The sequence below is a fragment of the Syngnathus typhle genome, linkage group LG17 (assembly GCF_033458585.1).
Source record: "Syngnathus typhle isolate RoL2023-S1 ecotype Sweden linkage group LG17, RoL_Styp_1.0, whole genome shotgun sequence".
Taxonomy (NCBI): domain Eukaryota; kingdom Metazoa; phylum Chordata; class Actinopteri; order Syngnathiformes; family Syngnathidae; genus Syngnathus; species Syngnathus typhle.
The window spans coordinates 10,512,368-10,523,252 of record NC_083754.1 but is presented as its reverse complement, the minus strand read 5'-3'; positions in this window follow the sequence as shown (position 1 = coordinate 10,523,252).

The following is a 10,885-nucleotide window of genomic DNA, read 5'->3' as shown; positions in this document are numbered from 1 at the left end:
GCGCTGTGCCGGCGACTTGCCCGCGCGAGGCGCGCGCGCCGAGGCCCAAGCGGGAAGCTGCGCCCCGTCCGAGTCAGACTCGGTCGTTGCGGCCCGCCGGTCTCGCGCTACGGCCAGGATGCGGAGTTTGATCGACACTGGTGGGAGCCGGGGGGTCGAAGGGGTTCCGGCCGCCCCGCCGTCCTCAGCGCCGCTGTCACCCAGACGGGAAGCTGCGCCCCGTCCGAGTCAGACTCGGTCGGTGCGGCCCGCTGTGGCCAGCTGGCAACTAGCTACGGAAGGGTACCGGCGCTCCCGACGAACCCGCCGGGGTGGCTGGTGACCAACGCTGCGTTCGGCGCTTATTGCTGCGACCGGGAGGGAAGCTGCGCCCCGTCCGAGTCAGACTCGGTCGTTGCGGCCCCCCCGAGCCCGCACGCCTCTCGCGGAAGGTCATACGCCACCGGCGGCACGAAAGACGCCTCCCGCAACGCGGTAGTCGGGAAAGGCTATTCGGATAGTCGAGCAGAGTTGCGACAACACATCCCGCGGTGCCGTCTGGTTAGGCAAGGGTTTGAGAAACAGCATTCGCGGTAGACCGGCGCGGCCGGCGGACACCCACGCGGCGTGCCGCAATCGGATCGCGCGCTCGGCCTCCGTTGATTTCCTCTAGGTGGGTGATTCGGGGCGTCTCGGTCTCGCTGCCGTTCGGTCGCGCCAAGGCCTGCGGGGGCGGCGCGTAGCGCACGCTCTCGCGGCGGCCGAGGCGCTAGAGTGCGACCCGCAAGTGGGGAGGAACCGTCCACCCAACGCCGGCGCGAGCCGGGGCCGGTGGGGGCCCTACCAAGGCGGGTCATGAGTGCCAGTCGGTCAGTTCGGGAGAAGGGGAGGGTACTCGGAGGCCCGCCGGGAGCAGACGGGGGTCCGGAAGCTGAGGGGGGTGAAGGACGGCGGCCGGGAGCAGACGGCCGTCCCCGGGAGGGGGTGTTCGTTCACGTGCGGACGCCGGGAGCAGGCGGCCGTCACGCGATTCTGCCAACCGTTCCTACCGGCCTGTGTTTAAGGAGGCGGCCGGTCCTCCGTCCTTGGATGGATAAGATTCGCAGATTTTCGCCCGGCCTGTGTTTAAGGAGGCGGCCGGTTCCCTCCTTCCTTCCTTTCTTGGATGTATAACATTCGCAGATTTTCGCCCGGCCGGTGGTTTAAGGAGGCGGCCGGTCCTCCCTCCTTGGATGTATAACATTCGCAGATTTTCGCCCGGCCTATGTTTAGTGAGGCGACCGGTCCTCCCTCCTTGGATGTATAACATTCGCATATTTTCGCCCGGCCGGTGGTTTAAGGAGGCGGCCGGTCCTCCCTCCTTGGATGTATAACATTCGCAGATTTTCGCCCGGCCTATGTTTAGTGAGGCGACCGGTCCTCCGTGGAGAGCGACCCGCAAGTGGGGAGGAACCGTCCACCCAACGCCGGCGCGAGCCGGGGCCGGTGGGGGCCCTACCAAGGCGGGTCTCATTGCCTGTCGGTCAGTTCGGGAGAAGGTGGGGGTACTCGGAGGCCCGCCGGGAGCAGACGGGGGTCCGGAAGGTGAGGGGGTGAAGGACGGCGGTCGGGAGCAGACGGCCGTCCCCGGGAGGGGGTGTTCGTTCACGTGCGGACGCCGGGAGCAGGCGGCCGTCACGCAATTCTGCCAACCGTTCCCACCGGCCTGTGTTTAAGGAGGCGGCCGGTCCTCCACGAGAAGAATTCTGCCAAACGTTCCACCGGCCTGTGTTTAAGGAGGCGGCCGGTCCTCCCCGTCGTTCCGCCGGCTTGTGTTTAAGGAGGCGGCCGGTCCTCCACGAGAAGAATTCTGCCAAACGTTCCACCGGCCTGTGTTTAAGGAGGCGGCCGGTCCTCCCCGTCGTTCCGCCGGCTTGTGTTTAAGGAGGCGGCCGGTCCTCCACTATTCCTTCCTTGGATGGAAAGCATGTAGCACTTTGAAAATTTTCGAGCACTGTGACACTTTGAAAATTTTCGAGAGTTTTTGTACTTAGAAAATTTTTCGCTCTTGCACTTCCAGAGTGCTTTGCGGTAGCTCCTAGGTTCGCTGTCCGAGCATGTGAACACTTTTTGGGGGGGAACACATCGCTAGAGACACCAGCCGCCTGGTTCTCGGGGCCAAAACTTGTGTTCCCCACACTCGTTCTGACTATATTTTGCGATTTGGGGGTAAAGGTAATGAGTACAGTGACTAGGGGGACCAACTCATCGTACTCTGGCGCACCAACAGACCAAAGCTGGTACTGCACTTACCCCTGGTACCCCAACGCCTGGTACCTGACGGGCGAGAGGCTGATTTTTCGCTATTTGCGGCCGACCGAGGGAACCAGACAAAGCGGACACTTTACGGCGCAAGAGCCGTTGGCACTTAGAAATTTTTCGACAAAGTTGGCGCGAGCTCCAGAAGGAGAGGCTGATTTTTCGCTATTTGTGGCCGACCGAGGGAACCAGGCAAAGCGGACACTTTACGGCGCAAGAGCCGTTGGCACTTAGAAATTTTTTGACAAAGTTGGCGCGAGCTCCAGAAGGAGAGGCTGATTTTTCGCTATTTGTGGCCGACCGAGGGAACCAGGCAAAGCGGACACTTTACGGCGCAAGAGCCGTTGGCACTTAGAAAATATTCGCCAAAGTTGGCACGAGCTCCAGAAGGAGAGGCTGATTTTTCGCTATTTGTGGCCGACCGAGGGAACCAGACAAAGCGGACACATTACGGCGCAAGAGCCGTTGGCACTTAGAAAATATTCGCCAAAGTTGGCACGAGCTCCAGAAGGAGAGGCTGATTTTTTGCTATTTGTGGCCGACCGAGGGAACCAGACAAAGCGGACACATTACGGCGCAAGAGCCGTTGGCACTTGCGCGAGCTCCAGAAGGAGAGGCTGATTTTTCGCTATTTGTGGCCGACCGAGGGAACCAGACAAAGCGGACACTTTACGGCGCAAGAGCCGTTGGCACTTAGAAAATATTCGCCAAAGTTGGCGCGAGCTCCAGAAGGAGAGGCTGATTTTTCGCTATTTGTGGCCGACCGAGGGAACCAGGCAAAGCGGACACATTACGGCGCAAGAGCCGTTGGCACTTAGGCGAGCTCCAGAAGGAGAGGCTGATTTTTCGCTATTTGTGGCCGACCGAGGGAACCAGGCAAAGCGGACACATTACGGCGCAAGAGCCGTTGGCACTTAGGCGAGCTCCAGAAGGAGAGGCTGATTTTTCGCCGTTTGTGGCCGACCGAGGGAACCAGGCAAAGCGGACACATTACGGCGCAAGAGCCGTTGGCACTTAGGCGAGCTCCAGAAGGAGAGGCTGATTTTTCGCTATTTGTGGCCGACCGAGGGAACCAGGCAAAGCGGACACATTACGGCGCAAGAGCCGTTGGCACTTAGGCGAGCTCCAGAAGGAGAGGCTGATTTTTCGCCGTTTGTGGCCGACCGAGGGAACCAGGCAAAGCGGACACATTACGGCGCAAGAGCCGTTGGCACTTAGGCGAGCTCCAGAAGGAGAGGCTGATTTTTCGCTATTTGTGGCCGACCGAGGGAACCAGGCAAAGCGGACACATTACGGCGCAAGAGCCGTTGGCACTTAGGCGAGCTCCAGAAGGAGAGGCTGGTTTTTCGCTATTTGTGGCCGACCGAGGGAACCAGGCAAAGCGGACACATTACGGCGCAAGAGCCGTTGGCACTTAGAAAATATTCGCCAAAGTTGGCACGAGCTCCAGAAGGAGAGGCTGATTTTTCGCTATTTGTGGCCGACCGAGGGAACCAGGCAAAGCGGACACATTACGGCGCAAGAGCCGTTGGCACTTAGGCGAGCTCCAGAAGGAGAGGCTGATTTTTCGCCGTTCGTGGCCGACCGAGGGAACCAGGCAAAGCGGACACATTACGGCGCAAGAGCCGTTGGCACTTAGGCGAGCTCCAGAAGGAGAGGCTGATTTTTTCGCTATTTGTGGCCGACCGAGGGAACCAGGCAAAGCGGACACATTACGGCGCAAGAGCCGTTGGCACTTAGAAAATATTCGCCAAAGTTGGCACGAGCTCCAGAATGAGAGGCTGATTTTTCGCCGTTTGTGGCCGACCGAGGGAACCAGACAAAGCGGACACATTACGGCGCAAGAGCCGTTGGCACTTAGGCGAGCTCCAGAAGGAGAGGCTGATTTTTCGCTATTTGTGGCCGACCGAGGGAACCAGGCAAAGCGGACACTTTACGGCGCAAGAGCCGTTGGCACTTAGAAAATATTCGCCAAAGTTGGCGCGAGCTCCAGAAGGAGAGGCTGATTTTTCGCTATTTGTGGCCGACCGAGGGAACCAGGCAAAGCGGACACATTACGGCGCAAGAGCCGTTGGCACTTAGGCGAGCTCCAGAAGGAGAGGCTGATTTTTCGCTATTTGTGGCCGACCGAGGGAACCAGGCAAAGCGGACACATTACGGCGCAAGAGCCGTTGGCACTTAGGCGAGCTCCAGAAGGAGAGGCTGATTTTTCGCCGTTTGTGGCCGACCGAGGGAACCAGGCAAAGCGGACACATTACGGCGCAAGAGCCGTTGGCACTTAGGCGAGCTCCAGAAGGAGAGGCTGATTTTTCGCTATTTGTGGCCGACCGAGGGAACCAGGCAAAGCGGACACATTACGGCGCAAGAGCCGTTGGCACTTAGGCGAGCTCCAGAAGGAGAGGCTGATTTTTCGCCGTTTGTGGCCGACCGAGGGAACCAGGCAAAGCGGACACATTACGGCGCAAGAGCCGTTGGCACTTAGGCGAGCTCCAGAAGGAGAGGCTGATTTTTCGCTATTTGTGGCCGACCGAGGGAACCAGGCAAAGCGGACACATTACGGCGCAAGAGCCGTTGGCACTTAGGCGAGCTCCAGAAGGAGAGGCTGATTTTTCGCCGTTTGTGGCCGACCGAGGGAACCAGGCAAAGCGGACACATTACGGCGCAAGAGCCGTTGGCACTTAGGCGAGCTCCAGAAGGAGAGGCTGGTTTTTCGCTATTTGTGGCCGACCGAGGGAACCAGGCAAAGCGGACACATTACGGCGCAAGAGCCGTTGGCACTTAGAAAATATTCGCCAAAGTTGGCACGAGCTCCAGAAGGAGAGGCTGATTTTTCGCTATTTGTGGCCGACCGAGGGAACCAGGCAAAGCGGACACATTACGGCGCAAGAGCCGTTGGCACTTAGGCGAGCTCCAGAAGGAGAGGCTGATTTTTCGCCGTTCGTGGCCGACCGAGGGAACCAGGCAAAGCGGACACATTACGGCGCAAGAGCCGTTGGCACTTAGGCGAGCTCCAGAAGGAGAGGCTGATTTTTTCGCTATTTGTGGCCGACCGAGGGAACCAGGCAAAGCGGACACATTACGGCGCAAGAGCCGTTGGCACTTAGAAAATATTCGCCAAAGTTGGCACGAGCTCCAGAATGAGAGGCTGATTTTTCGCCGTTTGTGGCCGACCGAGGGAACCAGACAAAGCGGACACATTACGGCGCAAGAGCCGTTGGCACTTAGGCGAGCTCCAGAAGGAGAGGCTGATTTTTCGCTATTTGTGGCCGACCGAGGGAACCAGGCAAAGCGGACACTTTACGGCGCAAGAGCCGTTGGCACTTAGAAAATATTCGCCAAAGTTGGCGCGAGCTCCAGAAGGAGAGGCTGATTTTTCGCTATTTGTGGCCGACCGAGGGAACCAGGCAAAGCGGACACATTACGGCGCAAGAGCCGTTGGCACTTAGGCGAGCTCCAGAAGGAGAGGCTGATTTTTCGCTATTTGTGGCCGACCGAGGGAACCAGGCAAAGCGGACACATTACGGCGCAAGAGCCGTTGGCACTTAGAAAATATTTGCCAAAGTTGGTGCGAGCTCCAGAAGGAGAGGCTGATTTTTCGCCATTCGTGGCCGACCGAGGGAACCAGACAAAGCGGACACATTACGGCGCAAGAGCCGTTGGCACTTAGAAAATATTTGCCAAAGTTGGTGCGAGCTCCAGAAGGAGAGGCTGATTTTTCGCCATTCGTGGCCGACCGAGGGAACCAGACAAAGCGGACACATTACGGCGCAAGAGCCGTTGGCACTTAGAAAATATTTGCCAAAGTTGGTGCGAGCTCCAGAAGGAGAGGCTGATTTTTCGCCATTCGTGGCCGACCGAGGGAACCAGACAAAGCGGACACATTACGGCGCAAGAGCCGTTGGCACTTAGAAAATATTTGCCAAAGTTGGTGCGAGCTCCAGAAGGAGAGGCTGATTTTTCGCCATTCGTGGCCGACCGAGGGAACCAGACAAAGCGGACACATTACGGCGCAAGAGCCGTTGGCACTTAGAAAATATTTGCCAAAGTTGGTGCGAGCTCCAGAAGGAGAGGCTGATTTTTCGCCATTCGTGGCCGACCGAGGGAACCAGACAAAGCGGACACATTACGGCGCAAGAGCCGTTGGCACTTAGAAAATATTTGCCAAAGTTGGTGCGAGCTCCAGAAGGAGAGGCTGATTTTTCGCCATTCGTGGCCGACCGAGGGAACCAGACAAAGCGGACACATTACGGCGCAAGAGCCGTTGGCACTTATAAAATATTTGCCAAAGTTGGTGCGAGCTCCAGAAGGAGAGGCTGATTTTTCGCCATTCGTGGCCGACCGAGGGAACCAGACAAAGCGGACACATTACGGCGCAAGAGCCGTTGGCACTTAGAAAATATTTGCCAAAGTTGGTGCGAGCTCCAGAAGGAGAGGCTGATTTTTCGCCATTCGTGGCCGACCGAGGGAACCAGACAAAGCGGACACATTACGGCGCAAGAGCCGTTGGCACTTAGAAAATATTCGCCAAAGTTGGCGCGAGCTCCAGAAGGAGAGGCTGATTTTTCGCCGTTCGTGGCCGACCGAGGGAACCAGGCAAAGCGGACACATTACGGCGCAAGAGCCGTTGGCACTTAGAAAATATTCGCCAAAGTTGGCGCGAGCTCCAGAAGGAGAGGCTGATTTTTCGCCGTTCGTGGCCGACCGAGGGAACCAGGCAAAGCGGACACATTACGGCGCAAGAGCCGTTGGCACTTAGAAAATATTCGCCAAAGTTGGCGCGAGCTCCAGAAGGAGAGGCTGATTTTTCGCCGTTCGTGGCCGACCGAGGGAACCAGGCAAAGCGGACACATTACGGCGCAAGAGCCGTTGGCACTTAGAAAATATTCGCCAAAGTTGGCGCGAGCTCCAGAAGGAGAGGCTGATTTTTCGCCATTCGTGGCCGACCGAGGGAACCAGACAAAGCGGACAGCTTGTGCGGCAGCCCACGCTGGCACTTAGAAAATATTCTGAAATTCTCACCGACTTCCGTGGTGGAGAGGCCGAATTTTTGCGATTCGGGTCCGAAAGGAGAACCGTCGCAATTCGGACAGCTTGTGCGGCAGCCCACGCTGGCACTTAGAAAATATTCTGAAATTCTCACCGACCTCCGTGGTGGAGAGGCCGAATTTTCGACATTCGGATCCGACCGGGGAACCGTCGCCACTCGGACAAGTTGTGCGGCAGCCCACGCTGGCACTTAGAAAATATTCTGAAATTCTCACCGACCTCCGTGGTGGAGAGGCCGAATTTTCGACATTCGGATCCGACCGGGGAACCGTCGCCACTCGGACAAGTTGTGCGGCAGCCCACGCTCGCACTTAGAAAATATTCTGAAATTCTCACCGACCTCCGTGGTGGAGAGGCCGAATTTTCGACATTCGTGGCCGACCGGGGAACCGTCGCCACTCGGACAACTTGTGCGGCAGCCCTCGGTGATTTTAGGACCGCTTTTTCACCCTCGCTGTCCGACCGGAGAACCGTCGTAGCTCGGACAGTTCGTGTGCCAGCATCCGCTGGCACTTAGAAAATTTTAAAAAAGAAAAAAATAGTCTTCTGCATATACGTTCTGACTATATTTTGCGATTAGGGGGTAAAGGTAATGAGTACAGTGACTAGGGGGACCAACTCATCGTACTCTGGCGCACCAACACGCCAAGGTTGGTACTGCACTTAGGCTGATTTTTGCGCTATTCGCGGCCGACCGGGGAACCAGCGCGGAGCGGACACATTACGGCGAATGAGCCGTTGGCACTTAGAAAATTTTTGAGCTTTTTTCGAACTTCCGTGAGGCTGATTTTGCGCTATTCGCGGCCGACCGGGGAACCAGCGCGGAGCGGACACATTACGGCGAATGAGCCGTTGGCACTTAGAAAATTTTTGAGCTTTTTTCGGACTTCCGTGTGGAGCTTTGGGGCCGTTCCGCCTAACTTTTTATGCCCGATTAGGCTTCCAGGGAGGCGGCTAAGCATTATTGACCAATCATGGAGCTTTTTTGGGACTTCCGTGTGGAGCTTTGGGGCCGTTCCGCCTAGCTTTTTATGCCCGATTAGGCTTCCAGGGAGGCGGCTAAGCATTATTGACCAATCATGGAGCTTTTTTGGGACTTCCGTGTGGAGCTTTGGGGCCGTTCCGCCTAGCTTTTTATGCCCGATTAGGCTTCCAGGGAGGCGGCTAAGCATTATTGACCAATCATGGAGCTTTTTTGGGACTTCCGTGTGGAGCTTTGGGGCCGTTCCGCCTAGCTTTTTATGCCCGATTAGGCTTCCAGGGAGGCGGCTAAGCATTATTGACCAATCATGGAGCTTTTTTGGGACTTCCGTGTGGAGCTTTGGGGCCGTTCCGCCTAGCTTTTTATGCCCGATTAGGCTTCCAGGGAGGCGGCTAAGCATTATTGACCAATCATGGAGCTTTTTTGGGACTTCCGTGTGGAGCTTTGGGGCCGTTCCGCCTAACTTTTTATGCCCGATTAGGCTTCCAGGGAGGCGGCTAAGCATTATTGACCAATCATGGAGCTTTTTTGGGACTTCCGTGTGGAGCTTTGGGGCCGTTCCGCCTAGCTTTTTATGCCCGATTAGGCTTCCAGGGAGGCGGCTAAGCATTATTGACCAATCATGGAGCTTTTTTGGGACTTCCAGCCGGTGCTTTGGGGGCCTTCCCCCTCACTTTCTACGCCCGATTGGGCTTCCAGGGACGCGGCTAAGCATTTTTAACAGAAATGGAGCTTTTTGAGGACCTCCACACGGAGCTCCAGGGCCGGTCCGCCTCACTTTTTACGCCCGATTACGCTTCCAGGGACGCGGCTAAGCATTTTTGACCAATCATGGAGCTTTTTTGGGACTTCCAGCCGGTGCTTTGGGGGCCTTCCCCCTCACTTTCTACGCCCGATTGGGCTTCCAGGGACGCGGCTAAGCATTTTTAACAGAAATGGAGCTTTTTGAGGACCTCCACACGGAGCTCCAGGGCCGGTCCGCCTCACTTTTTACGCCCGATTACGCTTCCAGGGACGCGGCTAAGCATTTTTGACCAATCATGGAGCTTTTTTGGGACTTCCAGCCGGTGCTTTGGGGGCCTTCCCCCTCACTTTCTACGCCCGATTGGGCTTCCAGGGACGCGGCTAAGCATTTTTAACAGAAATGGAGCTTTTTGAGGACCTCCACACGGAGCTCCAGGGCCGGTCCGCCTCACTTTTTACGCCCGATTACGCTTCCAGGGACGCGGCTAAGCATTTTTAACACGTTATGGAGCTTTTTGAGGACCTCCACACGGAGCTCCAGGGCCGGTCCGCCTCACTTTTTACGCCCGATTAGATTTGCATAATAATTTGGAACACGGTGCCGTGTTCCAAATTATTATGCGGGCTGGTGCTTGGGGCTGGCGTCCGCCTATAGTGGTTTAATTTCGGGAGGAAGATTCATTTTCGTCCCAAGCCCGCCGCTGGAGAAAATCTTAGGTACCAGGAGTGGATTTTTTTTGTCCACTCAGGAGGGGGACGTTGACTGGTTCGGTGTCCGGGGGAAAGTGCTCTTTTCTCGGCCAGGAGAAAGATGAGACTCCGAGCCCGCCGCTGGAGAAAATTTTAGGTACCAGGAGCGGATTTTTTTTTCTCCAGGGGCGTTCCGCCTAACATTTTACGCCCGATTACGCTTCCAGGGACGCGGCTAAGCATTTTTAACACGTTATGGAGCTTTTTGAGGACCTCCACACGGAGCTCCAGGGCCGGTCCGCCTCACTTTTTACGCCCGATTACGCTTCCAGGGACGCGGCTAAGCATTTTTGACCAATCATGGAGCTTTTTTGGGACTTCCAGCCGGTGCTTTGGGGGCCTTCCCCCTCACTTTCTACGCCCGATTGGGCTTCCAGGGACGCGGCTAAGCATTTTTAACAGAAATGGAGCTTTTTGCGGAGCTCCAGCCGGTGCCACCGGCAGGCCGTGCACGCGGACGAGATGACCGAAAAAAGCTCCAGGAGAGCGGATGGACGCTTTTTAAGCACCGAGGCGGAGATCGCGGAGCTTTAATAGACTTCCAGCGGGCCCAAAGCGGCCAGGCAGACGGCGCAGCGCGACCTGGTACCTCGCACGGGACGCATCGCCCCCCCCGCGCACAGTTCCAGGGGGCCGGGATGACGTTTCAAAGCTGCCGCTGCAGCTGCGGCGGGGAGTGGCCTCCCTCCGGTGGACACGACGAGTAAATGACACCGGCCGCTGACGCAAACCCACGCCCGGCAGGAGAGCTCGGAAGGCGGCTAAGATTTCAAGGAAGACCCCCCCTGCGCAGACCTCCACTAGGCCGGGATGACTGTTCAGCTGCGGCGGGGAGTGGCCTCCCTCCGGTCGGCACGACGAGTAAATGACACCGGCCGCTGACGCAAACCCACGCCCGGCAGGAGAGCTCGGAAGGCGGCTAAGATTTCAAGGAAGACCCCCCCTGCGCAGACCTCCACTAGGCCGGGATGACTGTTCAGCTGCGGCGGGGAGTGGCCTCCCTCCGGTCGGCACGACGAGTAAATGACACCGGCCGCTGACGCAAACCCACGCCCGGCAGGAGAGCTCGGAAGGCGGCTAAGATTT